The 15,172-nt window shown below is 38.1% G+C and overlaps 1 protein-coding gene across 6 annotated transcripts in view; it reads right to left on the bottom strand.

Moving 5' to 3' along the window:
• Nucleotides 1-15,172, bottom strand: part of Sgcd (sarcoglycan delta) — a 940,103-nt gene that overhangs the window by 565,713 nt on the left and 359,218 nt on the right. For all 6 annotated transcript variants that reach the window (XM_074057632.1, XM_074057628.1, XM_074057629.1 and 3 more), the window contains one exon: nucleotides 10,498-10,657. The gene's annotated coding sequence lies outside the window, so the exon portion shown is untranslated. The remainder of the gene's footprint in view (nucleotides 1-10,497; nucleotides 10,658-15,172) is intronic.

Genomic DNA, 15,172 nt, shown 5'->3' with positions numbered 1-15,172 from the left:
TCAATATCATTTTCACCAGAAAAATATCCAAAAAAAATATATACTCACACCACAACTCAGAAATTCTACCTGCCGATATTTACCCTTCAAAAAATTAAAGCCTATGTCTACACAAAGACTAGTTCATAAAATCATAATAGCCTGATTCTTAATGCTTCCAAAATGGAAACCACTTAGATGTCCATCCAAGATAAAATATGAAAAACTAATTATGATAGTGGTGAGAAATAAAAATGAATGATCCACTGATACACAGAGCAAGACCAATAAATCTCAGAAACATTGTGTTGAAAGGAAGAAGCAGAGACAATAGAACATATCCTGTAAGATTTTTTTACATAATATGCTTAAAGAGGCAGACTACTGGTACCCTCAGATATGGGAGGGAGATATCAGGGTTGAATGAACTTCACAGTGAAGAAAATGTGTCATGTCTTTGCCATAACAGTGGTTACATGGGTATATTCTCTTGGCAAAATTCACACTGAACTTAAGATTTGTGATGTTATTGTATATACATAGAATGATTCATGACAGCTAATTTTAAACATGCCACCATGCTCAGATGAACTGAAGTAAGTTAAATGTATATAATTTATAATGTTCTTTTATTGGCAGGTCTGTTTTCCCATTAGGTCCCACCTGAGGCTATGACGGCTGCCTGACTGGGGCCCATATGGGTATGGCAGTACTGAACCACTCGTTGGCTTTTTTCAAGGACAGAGAGCCAGAGAACCAAATCCAGGCATGAGATACCCTCAAAAGGTATAAAGGGAGAGAGGATGCTTGGAAACCCACTCTGCTGAACAGCTTTAATTTTCTACTTGGAAAATTCATTTAATGTCTTCAGAAAGAGCCTTTCAGGATCTCTGTGGAGGCAAAATACCTCTATCAGTGTTGTGAGTGAGTAGCAGGGACTAGGTCATCAAATCCACCCCTCAGGAATCTGTGATTTTTCACCATGGTCTCAAAAGGAATAAGTATTAGCTGTTTCCATCTTTGGAATTATCACAGTGAATTCCCTTGCTCTATTAATGTATGCTAATAAAAAAAGAAAGAACTGTATTAAAGCCAGAAAAACCTTCAGGGGTGTTAACATTGATTTATACAAAAAGTCAAACTATAGAAACAGTTCTGGCATAGTCCAAATGTAGAGATGCTTCTCAGGTTCTAAAGGCTAGTAAGTCTGGGAGCTTGTTAAACTATCTCAAAATTTTGATATGAGACTTACAGTTTCTCAAGTTATAAGTTATGCTTTAGAAATAAGGAAGGTAAGGGATACCTAAATACACTCACTATGAAAGCAATCCAGTCCTGACCTTAGAAAGAGTAACTGGAAGCTCTGGATAGAAAACACTTCCGATCCAGAAATGGCAAACACATTTTACCTTCCATGCTAGTTGCAGTGATTGTCTAGAAAGATGCATGGGGAGGATGCTCAGGCTCCTGAGCCAGAATTGATGAGTAGTTCATGAAGACCACTGGTGAGAGATGGTAGCATATGTGCCACGAGTGCCGCTCCTGGAATAAGAGAGTGGAAGCCTCAATAAACGCAAAAGACCATGGTGCTATATGCAAAAGACAGGTAGTAAGAGTGAACATTGTGAGTTAGAGGAAAACCAGAAGGATACAAAGATAGAAGAGCTCTAAAATATACAGATTCAAAATCCACAATAAGCAAGTAGAAACAAAAAATAAAAATAAAAGAACTCCAAAAGTCAGAAGAAAATGACCTAGTTCAAACTAAATCCCATTCCACAGTATTTACCCACTCATCTAGTATCTGTTGAGGATATGCCAGACACAGAAATTAGAAAATGCATTCATTACAAACAAGAATCTTTGTCTTGAAGAGTGTGTGTTTCATTGAGGGGGACTGACTTGTAAATGCAATTCTAATGGCTTCTCCACAGTGAGAGTTATAATTCAGACTTGAAAGAAATACAGTGAAGTCCAATGCGATGAAGTGATGTTGAGTCCAAAAGGCCTCCAGTGAACTGGATGAGGGGTTTCCCAGATCTGTCATTGAGGAGGATACTGCAGATGAAAGACCCAGCAGTTGCAAAGATGTGGTAAAATAAAGGATAGGGTATTTCTGGAAAATAGAGAGTTTTACTGCAGATGGCAGAAAGACAGAGGAAGAGAGACAGGGAAGAGAGGAAGAGAGGGGAAGGAACCAGTAGCAACAGATGACACAGAAAGGCAAACCAAATGGGAAGATTTCACATTGCACCTGAAGCTCTTCAGACAGTTCTTCAGGCAATCACATTTTCACATTTATCCCACTTTGATTTTCACAGTATGTGAGTGAGATGGGCACAGGTGACCCTTCATTTAATCCAGGCTAACTATGAGGAAAATATTAGTGTCAACATTTGAAAAAGTCTCATGAAAAAGAAATGGCCTTGCAAACATATATGGAAATGTGATAATGAAATACCCCTTGTACAAGTAATATATGCTAATAAAAACATTGAAAAAAAAAAGAAATGGCCAAGCTGGGGGAGGGTCTGGCAAAGGCAGAATAATCAAATTCATGAAAAAAAAAATCTAAGTGATAGTTGAATTTGCAGTATAAGGATTTTCAGCCTATGTTCCCTTAGTTATGAAGATCGCACATGTAAAATTGCAGACAGAACATAAAATGGCTATTCTTGTGGTTAGAGGAGAGAGAGAGAAAGAAAGTGTGTGCGTGTGTGTGTGTGTGTGTGTGTGTGTGTGTGTGTGTGTGTTAACCTGGCAAATAATACCTAAACCCGCACAAGTTTCTGAATGCTGAAGTAATAGAGCTTTTGTTAAATTTCAAAGGCCTTGGGTAAAATCCAACCCAAGTAAACAAACAGACTGCAAAACACAATGCTGAAGGGGAAAAACACAAATCTTTTCTCCAGTGCCTGTCAAAAGGAGTCTACTTCTAAAATGGTAGCTGCTTGAATTAGAAACAAAAAATAAAGGCAGAAAGGTGCCATCACACTGAGACACAGGATCAGCTAGGACAAGAGTTGGGAAAAATCCAAGGAATAGGGCTGGGCTGCCAGATGCATTTCGAAGGATCAACACAGTGATCAGAAGAGAACATCTCTTACTGTATCAGGGTAACTTAAGAAGTATACCTAACCTATCTTTCCTGGGTTTCCTCAATGGTGAAATGAGAGCCATTACTAAAGGGAGAAAGAAAATAGACATGTGACACTAGACTGTGACTATGTAGACAAGGAGATGGAAAAATGACACTATGTCCTCAATAAGGCATTTTTGATGCTTTGCTAAGGTCTTATCATCTAGCAGAAGTGCTAAAATTCAGCATGATATCTTGTATAGAGCTTATACAAATTTTCTCTAGCTCCATCTGTTTGGAAGTTCATATTCCATGTTAGAACTGACGTGTATAGATAGGTGTCACACATATTCAGAGAGTGATGCTGTGTCCCCATTAATTATTAATTCCTTTGAAATTGAAGGCAAATGGAACATACACTGAGCTCTAGGTCATCCTTAGCCCTATCTGATCCAAATATCCATTTTACATAGGAGGAAACTGAGACACAAAAGAAGGGTAGGTATGAAGTGGCAAACGTTGGCCTAACTACTGGCTCGTGAAAGGTGCTTGGTGTCAACCAAATAAAAAAACAAATAAAACCAGCTGTGAAAAACAACATTCTGGATTATTCTCTATTCACAAGAAAGTGTAGCTCAGTTCTGCTGATCCTCTCATGTTTGACACTAAGATATTTATTATCTGAGACAAAATTTCAGTGCATGATGAATTCCAGGAGAAACTCAGTTAGGGCTGAAGAAAAGCATAACAGAAAGACTTGATAAGTTAGCTACAGTTCTGCTTTGCTGTGAGGCATAGAGAATTTAAAAAACGTTATTTCCACATCCAAAGGAAACAGACAAGTGCACAAGTGATCCACAAGAATGCCAAGACATATACAAAACTAACATTAGACTTTATTGATGAGAAAGACCCCACAGGGGAAAATATACCCAATGCACACACACCAGTATCTAAAAGGTCATTCTTCTTGAGTCTCTACCTCCTGCCCTTAATAGTGACTGTCAGAAACAAAAACAAAATCAGTCCCTCAAATCAGCTTGTAATTTCCCTTTGGAACCACTTCTTAGAGATACATAAAGATTTTTTTTATTTATATAGCAGGTTGGGAATAGGCTAATTAATTTATCAGTATAGTGCTCTGCTAGCTTGCACACATTTTCAATTTTCTGGCTTTTAAATTATACTCTGGAAATCAAGACTTTAAAAAATGTAGCTAAAATAAAGACAGATGTCAACATCACATGAAAAACTAATATGATAGTATCACAAATTGTGGAGGCACACAAAGAAATCCAGCTCTTCTGTGTCCCCAAGACAATTAACCTTGCTGGTTATCTGTTGAACATGGTAAATAGTTTCAGGCTCCCTTTCAATCACTCTGGGCTGGTAAAGCCTAACACTTACATTTAATGATGGTTTTTCCTCAACATAATTTCCTACATATTAATTAAATGCCTTTTTTCCCTTCAGCAATAGTGTCCACTTCATTCAGAGGTTCCAAATTCTCATAATGGAACAGATTCACTTTTAAGAAAATGTTTTGCTATCAGCTGAAATTAATGAATGCAGAGATAACATAGTGACAAACCAGGATTGTCGCAAGCCTAGGATTGTCACCGCTCAGATGATTTCTAAAACTGAGAAACAGGGCTTGTAAGGAACCAGCCCAAAGTCACACTAATGAGAGTTTACAGATGAGAGGGGGAGCGTAAAAGAAGAAAGTTAAGAAGGTGAACATGGTTAACATATTTTCTATACAAGAATGAATATAGAATTTTTAAACTGGTTGAACCACCGTAACAAAGGGACTAAGTTACCTTAGTCCCTTAGAAAAATAAAGGAGAAGAACCAAATCGAGCTATACTGCATATGTACAGAAAAGTGCCACACGGAAACTCCCTGTGTAGCTATCTGTCTGCGGGAGGGGGGGGGGGCGTGTTGTAGGAGAGTGAATATGGTGCAAATGCTGTGTACACATTTGTGTAAATGGAAAAATGGTATCTTTTGAAACTATTCCAGGAATTGGGAGAGGGGGACATAAAGGAGAATGGAGGAGGGGGTAAATTCAAAAGTGATATATTTGATAATATTGTAAGAACTTCTGTAAATGCCACAATGTACCCCCACCCAGCACAACAATAAATAAAACAAAAAAAGACAAGCCCAAACTAGCGCTTTGTATTAGGAGGGTATGATTCCCAGAAATTCATCTCCATCCTTGAAGAGCTGAGGCTTGGAGCAACTCAGTGACTGGCCATTGGTCCCAAACCGGAAAGGGGAGGAGCCTGGGCTGAAGCAAGGCAGTCTCACCGCAGTGCTCTTTCTTAGGTACCACAACCCCAGCCAGTCACCATGATTTCCAAACTGCCTATTCCGGAGTACCACTTCTCTCTTGTTCCACGATGGAGAAGGATCGCCCTGACTGAGAAGCAGACAAGGATTACAGTGCTTTCAAGCAATGATCCTAGAAGGCAGGAGCAATATTTACTAATACCATTTTGTAAATTAGTAGTATTAGGATTTGCTCTCAGGGCTTCCTGCTTGCTAGGCAGGTGCTCTACCATTTGAGCCATGCCAAACCCATTTTGCCATGCTTATTTTAAAAAGAGACTCTTGCTTTTCCCCCAGCTGGCCAGGAGAGATTGTCACTGCAATGCTAGGTACAAACACCATGCCCAGCTTTTCTCCATTGAGATGGGGTCTCAAGACCTTTTTGACCTGTCTGGCCTTGACACACAAGCCTCTAGATCTCAGCCTCCCAAGTAGCTAGTATCACAGGCTATTGTAATACTACAGTATTAGCTGACTGCCATTAACTTTGTACCTTTCCAAAGTTACTAGTAAAATACATCATTCATCCGTTTAACAACTATTGTCCGAAACTGGCATCCTGGAAGGCTCCCAGAGTACTGCTCCCACACACTTCACTTGGAATTAAGATGGTGACACGGTCGGTTTGGAGCCAGATGCAGATACCCTTGAATTCAGTGTCTGTGAATAAGCAGTGTATTGGGCCAACTTACATTACATTTCAGAGGGTCAGCTTCCACATCTGTAAATTTGGGACAATAATACCTATTCCCGAAAGAGGTTTCAGAGATTTAACGAGTTTATGCATGTAAAAGAAAGTACTTTTGACAAAGTACTTAATAAAGGTTTCTAAAAAGATTTTGATGCATTTTGAAATTAAGGTGTCATTTACACAGAGTGAAATGTTTAATAAGTCTTTCATTTAATCACTTTTGAGGAGTGCGTATCAGGGCGCAGAACATTTCTGTCATCACAGAAGTTTCCCAGATGCACACTTCCATGGCAATTAGCCACCAGAAGCAAACACTGAGCCCACCCAATCATCCATGATTACCTCTGACTACTCTATAAATACATATAAGAGCAGTCCTACAATGAGTGTGCCTTTTTTGGTATTTGGTTTCTTTCCTACTTCATTCTTTTCTTTGACATTTGTCCCTGTTATTTCTTATTGTTGGCTGGTATTTCACATTGTGAATATATCAGAATTTATCTATTTTCCTATTGATGAGCATTTGAGTTGACTTAAGCATTCAGTTATTATAATTAAAGCTTATTATAAACATGCATACAAACATTTTCATTGCCTTGAATAAACACAGGAGTGGAATTTCTGGGCCTTAGGGTTTACCCTTGTATTTTGTAATCAACTACCAAATTGCTTTTTCAAAGTGATTGGGACGGTTTAGAATTCTACCAGGAATGTGTGAGAATCCAGGCTTCTCTACATGCATTCTTTTCATATAATGAGGAGGTGCTGTCAATTCTGCCAGGTAAACAGTAATTCAGCATTAAAGTTTAATTTGCATTTCCTTCACAACAAAGAGGAGGAGCCCCATTACTTGGGTTTATCAACATCTTCTATTTTGGATTTATGAAATACTTGGTGATACACATGTGAGATACATGTATTATAAATATTTTCTCCCAGACAGAGGAAAATATGTCTCCCAGAAATGGATCTGTGGCCTGTCCATTTTCTTGGCAGTATTTTTGATTAGTAGGAGCTTTTAATTCTCAGGAAGCCTTCCTCTTAGCCTTTGTGATTTTTTTGTCCTTTCTAAGAAGTCCTTGCCTTTTGAAGTTACAAAGTTATTCTGGCTTTTCTTCTAGTTTATCTTTGTTGTTTTAGCTTCTATTATTTCAGCCTATGATCTGACTTAAATTAATTTTTTGTGTCTGGTGTGAGGTAAAGATCGAGGGTCTTTATTTCTCACATATCTAATTGGTTCACACTATTTTTGAAGCGATTTGGCTAGCTTCATTGAATAGTTTTGGTGCACTCGTTGAAAGTCAATTGACTGTGTGGCATACCCATATTAGAATTCTCTACTTTGTTTCACTAACCAATTTATTTATAATGGCATCTATTTTAGCTTTAATTTTTTTATGTTTTTTTCACTTTTTTATATTTCAAGTAAAATGACTAACACTCCTGTAGTTTTTCTTATGGCTTTTAATTTTTTCCCTTTTGATGTCATACATGTGAGTGTTCACATATAAACTTACTAATATACACTTGTACACGAACTAAGGTGTACTGATCATTAATGTTATTGGGTCTTCCTAGTTTTAAGAGATGACATTTTTCTACATTTCCTTATTTTTCAGAGATAGGGAATAGGTCAGCATTCCTTTTTCAAATCTTACCAAAGCCTATGAAACATGTGGAGACTTTATTAAATAAATAATTTTTTAAAAGCCTGGATCCCATCAAGAAATTCTGATGTAGCAAGTCTGGGAAATAGCTTGAGCCTCTGCATGACTTCCCAGCTCAGATTATACTGATGCTCCTGGCTTATGGACCACATCTGAAACAGTACCAACTCAGAAGAACAAAATTGCTTTTGTAATGTTCATGCAGAACTTTTATTAGAAGTCCGATTTGCCTTTTCTAAGGTCTTTTGAATAGCCGTTGGTTTGGACTGTCTGCCTCACTTGAATGGACCACATCTTGGGAGCCAGGGAGCACTGTGGTAGATGGACCATATCAATGCTGTCTTCGTTCTTCCTGAGAACTGGAGTTTGGTTTGTGAGCAAGGTCATGCCCATATTTATATATGCTACAGTTGAATGGAGCCCTGTGACAAACATGCACGGCCCCCTGCATCCTGGTCAACCGTAAGAGAGAGCTTAATTTTCCCTTCGCAGTTGGTTGGTCGCTATACCATGAACGTTTTTATAGCCAAGTCTTTTAAAACTTTACTGAATTTATGTTTTAAGTAGTTGGCATGTAGGTAAATAATCTTCACAGGACAGACATTCTGAATTAAAGATCCACACTCTCAAAGCAAAGAAATAAGTCATCAAAATCCCAGTCCAACCCTGTAAGCTCCTCTCGATTTTTAGGACAGAGGGAAGAGCTTTTCAGCTTCCTTTTCCAATATAGATCAAGGATATGTGGGAGAGAGAACCACACATCTATTATGTAGAATGTTTGTACTATACAAGGACCAAAAGAGGTACGCTGTGTGTATGTGTGCGTCTTTTCTGATTGCTATATTATTTGGCCTTTGAAATCACACTAATGGAAAAAGAATTTCTAATTGATATTTACACTCAAACTACTTAAAGATTCCCTTTGACAGGACAGAAAATAATTTATCTCCTTTCCAAAATAAATTTTTAAACACAAAGAAAATTTCCCTGAATGAAGAGGAGGAATGTTGAAATGATTTCCCTCACAAGCTCACGTCATTTTTAGAGATATTATGAGCAAGAGGAATATCAGAGCACAGTCACCACTGGTATTTGGAAAAGCGGATGGAAAGGATGTGTTTCTTCCTCAAAAGAAGATTCATTCATGACCAGCTGGAAGCAAACACCACACTTACTCCAACAGTGAGAAACTCAGACAAAATGACAGCAGGCTTGTGGCTGTGACAAATTTCATCCTCACTAGCTCTGTGTCTCCACCTTGCACAAATGCATGACTTATGAGTGGATGATGGTGCCATAAAAAGGGAGCCAATTCCTTGCCTACATTGTTCTCCCAGCTCTCAGAAGCCTTGACCTACCTACCTTCCTTCCTTCCTTTCTCTCTCTCTCTCTTTCTTTCTTTCTCTCTCCCCCTCTCTCCCTCCTACTCCCTCTCTCTCCCAACTCCCTTCATTTTCATTTCTTTTTTTCATTTTGTTTTCAAGGTTTTTGTTTGTTTTGTTTCTTTTTTTGAGACATAGACTTGCTTTGTAGCCCAGGCTGTCCTTGACTTCACAATCCTCCTGCCTGTGCCCCACACAGTCATGTACTAAGTGCTAAGTTTACAGTCATGTACCACTATGCTGGATTCTTTCTTTCCTTTTTGAGGATTAAAGGAGCAGCAAATGAATTACCAATGGACTTTCCCAAGATATCTTACAGTTTCCTTGGATATACCATGTGGTCCTAAGCTGTTAAACCATTTTTCCCAGAGTACTTTTAACCGGCAGCAAATGAAATCCTACTATTCTATCAAATGAGCATAGAGACAAAGTCTAATGAGTCTGGACCCTGACCTTTCCTCAGTACACAGTCTTAGAAAACTTTGAAAAACTTATCTCCCCTCTTTTCCTAAATAGAAATCCCTATTCCAAATGGTTGGTATGACTTGTACATGTGATATACTTTTTTCAAAGCTCAGAGAATGATCTCTGACTCATGGGAACACTGGACAAATGGTAGCTCTGAGCACTCTCTCTCTTTTCCTCCATCTATCCATCCCCAACACCCTCCATATATATACACACATAAACATGTACACACAGAAAAACATACATTTATATATAGAGAGAAATGAGATGACATTCAACAAATGACACATTTATATACTTATTATAAATGTGTACATATTGTGTACAGATATTTTTGTTAATTACATCTAATGACTGTCATCATGATGCTTGTCATTGTTAAAGAAAATATTGAGGTCTTTTGACTTGAACTAAGAAACTATCCCAGCATAGGTACATATCCAAAAGAAACACAAAGACAGATCCCCCTGAAGACCCTAAGAAATTACAAAGCTTTTTGAAGTTTCCCACAGATGTGGAAAATATGAAAAATACAAACAATCAGTATAATATAAACGGCACTATTTCTTTACTCATCTTTTTACCTTAAGTCATTTATCACATCAGTATTTACCCCAATTTCTCTTTTCTATCAGAGACACCTGGATAAATCTCTGCATGCTTTGTCTGATGGCTCTGTGGCCATCTCTTCATTGCTGGAGCAGTGCAGCCTTCCGCCTGTTTCCCCTACTGTATCTCTATCAACTCTACCATCTTGGAGCAAAAGAAATGATCTTTTCTTAAAATGAGCAAGGGATGAAGGAAAGAGAAGAGGTGGGTGGGATAAGACAATAAAAATGGTTTATTTTAAATATATTTACCTTAAAAAATAAGGTGTTAAAAATCACAAGTCCATACCTTTGCAGCTCTAATTTTCTTGAATCTTAGACACTTCAGGGCAACATTGAGACTGAGATCACCTGCTTAGGCCACTAACAAAGGGATAGTATCCTTGACCTCCACACCGGTTTCAGTATAGCCTTCTTTAAGTCCCTCAGGATGGAGGTTTCTTCCAAGTCTACAAAATCACGAATGAAAAGAGATTTATATTAACAAAATCAAAAATTAAAGTTAATATACTAAAGATACTTTAAATACTAATTGACATAAAAATGTATAATGCCTGTTACAGTTTTCAACAAAGAATCTCAGCATAATGGTGACATGTCTGTTATCCCAGCTATACATGAGATAGAGATGGGAGTCATGGTACAAGGTCAGCCCAGGCATAAACAGGAGACCCTATCCAAAAAAATAACTAAAATGACAACAACAAAAACAAAGATTTCTACCATGGCTCAAGTGGTAGAGCACCTGCCTAGCAAACACAAGACACTAAGTTCAAATCTCCCATGCTCATGGATTGGTAGAATCAACATAGTAAAAATGTCGATACTCCCAAAAGTAATCTACATGTTTAATGCAATTCCCATCAAAATTCCAATGACATTCACTAAAGAGATTGAAAAATCTACTGTTAAATTTATATGGAAACACAAGAGGCCACGAATAGCCAAGGCAATACTCAGTCAAAAGAACAATGCAGGAGGTATCACAATACCTGACTTCAAACTATATTACAAAGCAATAACAATAAAAACAGCATGGTACTGGCACAAAAGCAGACATGAAGACCAGTGGAACAGAATAGAGGATCCAGATATGAAGCCACACAACTATAACCAACTTATCTTTGACAAAGGAGCTAAAAATATACGATGGAGAAATAGCAGCCTCTTCAACAAAAACTGCTGGGAAAACTGGTTAGCAGTCTGCAAAAAGCTGAAACTAGATCCATGTATATCACCCTATACCAAGATTAACTCAAAATGGATCAAGGATCTTAATATCAGACCCCAAACTCTTAAGTTGATACAAGAAAGAGTAGAAAATACTCTGGAGTTAGTAGGTATAGGTAAGAACTTTCTCAATGAAACCCCAGCAGCACAGCAACTAAGAGATAGCATAGATAAATGGGACCTCATAAAACTAAAAAGCTTCTGTTCATCAAAAGAAATGGTCTCTAAACTGAAGAGAACACCCACAGAGTGGGAGAAAATATTTGCCAACTATACATCAGACAAAGGACTGATAACCAGAATATACAGGGAACTTAAAAAACTAAATTCTCCCAAAACTAATGAACCAATAAAGAAATGGGCACGTGAACTAAACAGAACTTTCTCAAAAGAAGAAATTCAAATGGCCAGAAAACACATGAAAAAATGCTCACTATCTCTAGCAATAAAGGAAATGCAAATTAAAACCACACTAAGATTCCACCTCACCCCTGTTAGAATAGCCATCATCAGCAACACCACCAACAACAGGTGTTGCGGGGAAAAAGGAACCCTCTTACACTGTTGGTGAGAATGTAGACTAGTACAACCACTCTGGAAAAAAATTTGGAGGCTACTTAAAAAGCTGGACATCGATCTACCATTTGATCCAGCAATACCACTCTTGGAGATATACCCAAAAGACTGTTACTCCAGAGGCACTTGCACATCCATGTTTATTGCGGCATTATTCACAATAGCCAAGTTATGGAAACAGCCAAGATGCCCCAGCACTGACGAATAGATTAAGAAAATGTGGTATCTATACACAATGGAATTTTATGCAGCCATGAAGAAGAACGAAATGTTATCATTCACTGGTAAATGGATGGAATTGGAGAACATCATTCTGAGTGAGGTTAGCCTGGCTCAAAAAACCAAAAATCGTATGTTCTCCCTCATATGTGGACATTAGATCAAGGGCAAACACAACAAGGGGATTGGACTATGAGCACATGATAAAAGTGAGAGCACACAAGGGAGGGGTGAGGATAGGTAAGACACCTAAAAAACTAGCTAGCATTTGTTGCCCTTAATGCAGAGAAACTAAAGCAGATACCTTAAAGCAACTGAGGCCAATAGGAAAAGGGGACCAGGTACTAGAGAAAAAGTTAGATCAAAAAGAATTAACCTAGAAGGTAACACCCACGCACAGGAAATCAATGTGAGTCAATGCCCTGTATAGCTATCCTTATCTCAACCAGCAAAAACCCTTGTTCCTTCCTATTATTGCTTATACTCTCTCTACAACAAAATTAGAAATAAGGGCAAAATAGTTTCTTCTGGATATTGGGGGGGAGAGGGAGGGGGTGGAGTGGGTGGTAAGGGAGGGGGTGGGGGCAGGGGGGAGAAATGAACCAAGCCTTGTATGCACATATGAATAATAAAAGAAAAATGAAAAAAAAAAGTGCTGGAGTGCCTGTGTAGCAAGCATGAGGCCCTGCATTCAAAACCCAGTAACTCTCCACCTAAAGTCAAATATAAAAAAAAAAAAAAAAAAAAAGATTTCTACCATGGCTCAAGTGGTAGAGCACCTGCCTAGCAAACACAAGACACTAAGTTCAAATCCCCATTACTGCAAAAAAAAAAAAAAAAAGAACAGTGATAGTATAAAGGCTGGAAGGATGTTTTAGGACATAACTAGACCAATTTGCTCTTAACTTATAGGGAAAACTAGAATCAGGGAGAAAAAGTTATTTTGCCAGGATGATTCATTAGCTGTGGCAGATTTCTATCCATGAAGTATACAAATATTTTATAAACACAAGCAATGTGCTTACTACTGGTCTAAGATCAAGTAGGATCAGGGAGTGATGCATTATTCCATGTTGAAATAATTCCCTAATTTGGCTTCTAAGATACTAGCTGTGCCTGTTACAATTGGTATTTTAGCTGTTACTCCATCATGGTTACCTCCATTACATCTCTTTGACCTCTAAGTACCTAACGAGATTTTCTTGGGATTCAATCCTGAGCCATCTCTCTGTACTTTGTCACCAGGAACCTCTTCCAATCCCTGATTTGAGATATTACTTATATACTGTCAAATCTGAGATTTGTTTCTAGATCTAGATAGTTCCCTGAAGTCCAGACTCTCCTATCAACTGACTACTCAGTAACTCTAATTGGAATTCTAATAGACATGCCAGATATAACACACCCAAACTGAATTTGCCTTTATAACCATCACTACAATGTAAGTAAAGCCCACCCTTTTCTTCACTTATTCCTTCTCAGACAGTGACAGTTTCTTTACCAGGTTCTAATCCTCCAAATCAACCTTTACTTTTGTCTCTCATATACATCCAATTTGCTCCACTTTGTCAGAAAATTCAGGTGGTCCTGTCTTCCTAATGGATCCAGCAACTGAACAGTTCACCTCCTTTACTACTTAGTTCAAGGCATGATAGATTTATATGCCTACATAGCAGGTGTCTCAGGCCATGACTGTCACTGTGATCTAGATTCTCAGTAAGGCAACACCACATCACTGCTCAAAAACTTTCCTTGTCACTCAAAGTCCTATCAGTGGCCAAGAAGGTCTGCCTTGACACAGGTCTGCTACTACTGTTCTCACTTTCTGTCTAGCCATGCTCTTCCTTCAACATGCTTCCAACTTTATTGGAAGCCCTTGAACTTGTCATTCCCTTTACCTGGAAAACTTTTTTTCCCTTACTCTTTCCTATCTTTGCTCAAATGTTACCTTTCCAATGAATATCTTCTAATTATCCTATTTTAAACTACCCTTACTGTATCTCTCATTTCTCTTTCTCTGAACCTAGGGAAGTCTGATAGATTACATATTTATTCATTTATTATTTGGTTTCCAACAATAAAACATAAGCCCCATGTGAGCAAGGAAATTTACCTTTGGTATCATGCTGTATGTTAAACACTTCTCTTAAACCTAGTACAAAGGTGGAGCTCAGTAAATATTTTTGGATGGATGGATGAATGGATGAATGAATGAATGGGAAGCTTAAATAACCCTTTTCAAGGTTATTCAGCTGATAAATGGCTGAACCTGGTACAAACCCAAAGCATCCAATCTTCAGGAGCCTTGACAACTATGTAGCACTGACTACATAATGTCTTCTGGTATTGAGCCTAGGAAAGAGGTTTGTGTAGTCTGGCATGTGACACAGAAGACGTATACTATAGACATCTGTGGACATGGCACAAAACTCCAAAAGGATCTTTCAGAAACATTCAAAGAGCACATGTTTACATGTAGGGATGACCAGCGTACATCCTAATATTGCAGTCTCACTGTCCATTTCACTGTGTCTTTCTTTGTTCTCTGCCTTTTCTCCCATGCCATTATTTCTTGTCCTCTGAAATCTCAGTCCCTGCCTAACTAGAAGGCATACAAGAAAAACAAATTTAGGGTTAGACAAGGGAAAGGGAAGAGATGTGTGTTTTGGGGATGGTCCTTTCCTCTCCCTGGAAGCCTGTTTCTTCACTAGGCTAAAACACATATCCTCTAAGATTGTCAACTCTGAAAACAGATTATTTTCTATTTTAATTAATGAAAGGCTCCCTTATTCTCAGTAGTCTAAAACTGGTTAGGAAATACAGTACAATGTTAAAGAGCTAGGTTTTGGGGATAATGACAAAATTCCCATCCTAATTCTACTACTGTGAAAATCTTCAACTTCTCTACGTATCAAGACATCTAGTTTTTTCTAACGCAT

The sequence above is a fragment of the Castor canadensis genome, chromosome 16 (assembly GCF_047511655.1).
Source record: "Castor canadensis chromosome 16, mCasCan1.hap1v2, whole genome shotgun sequence".
Classification (NCBI taxonomy): domain Eukaryota; kingdom Metazoa; phylum Chordata; class Mammalia; order Rodentia; family Castoridae; genus Castor; species Castor canadensis.
Note: the sequence above shows the minus strand (reverse complement) of the source record. Positions and strands in the feature narration are given on the sequence as shown.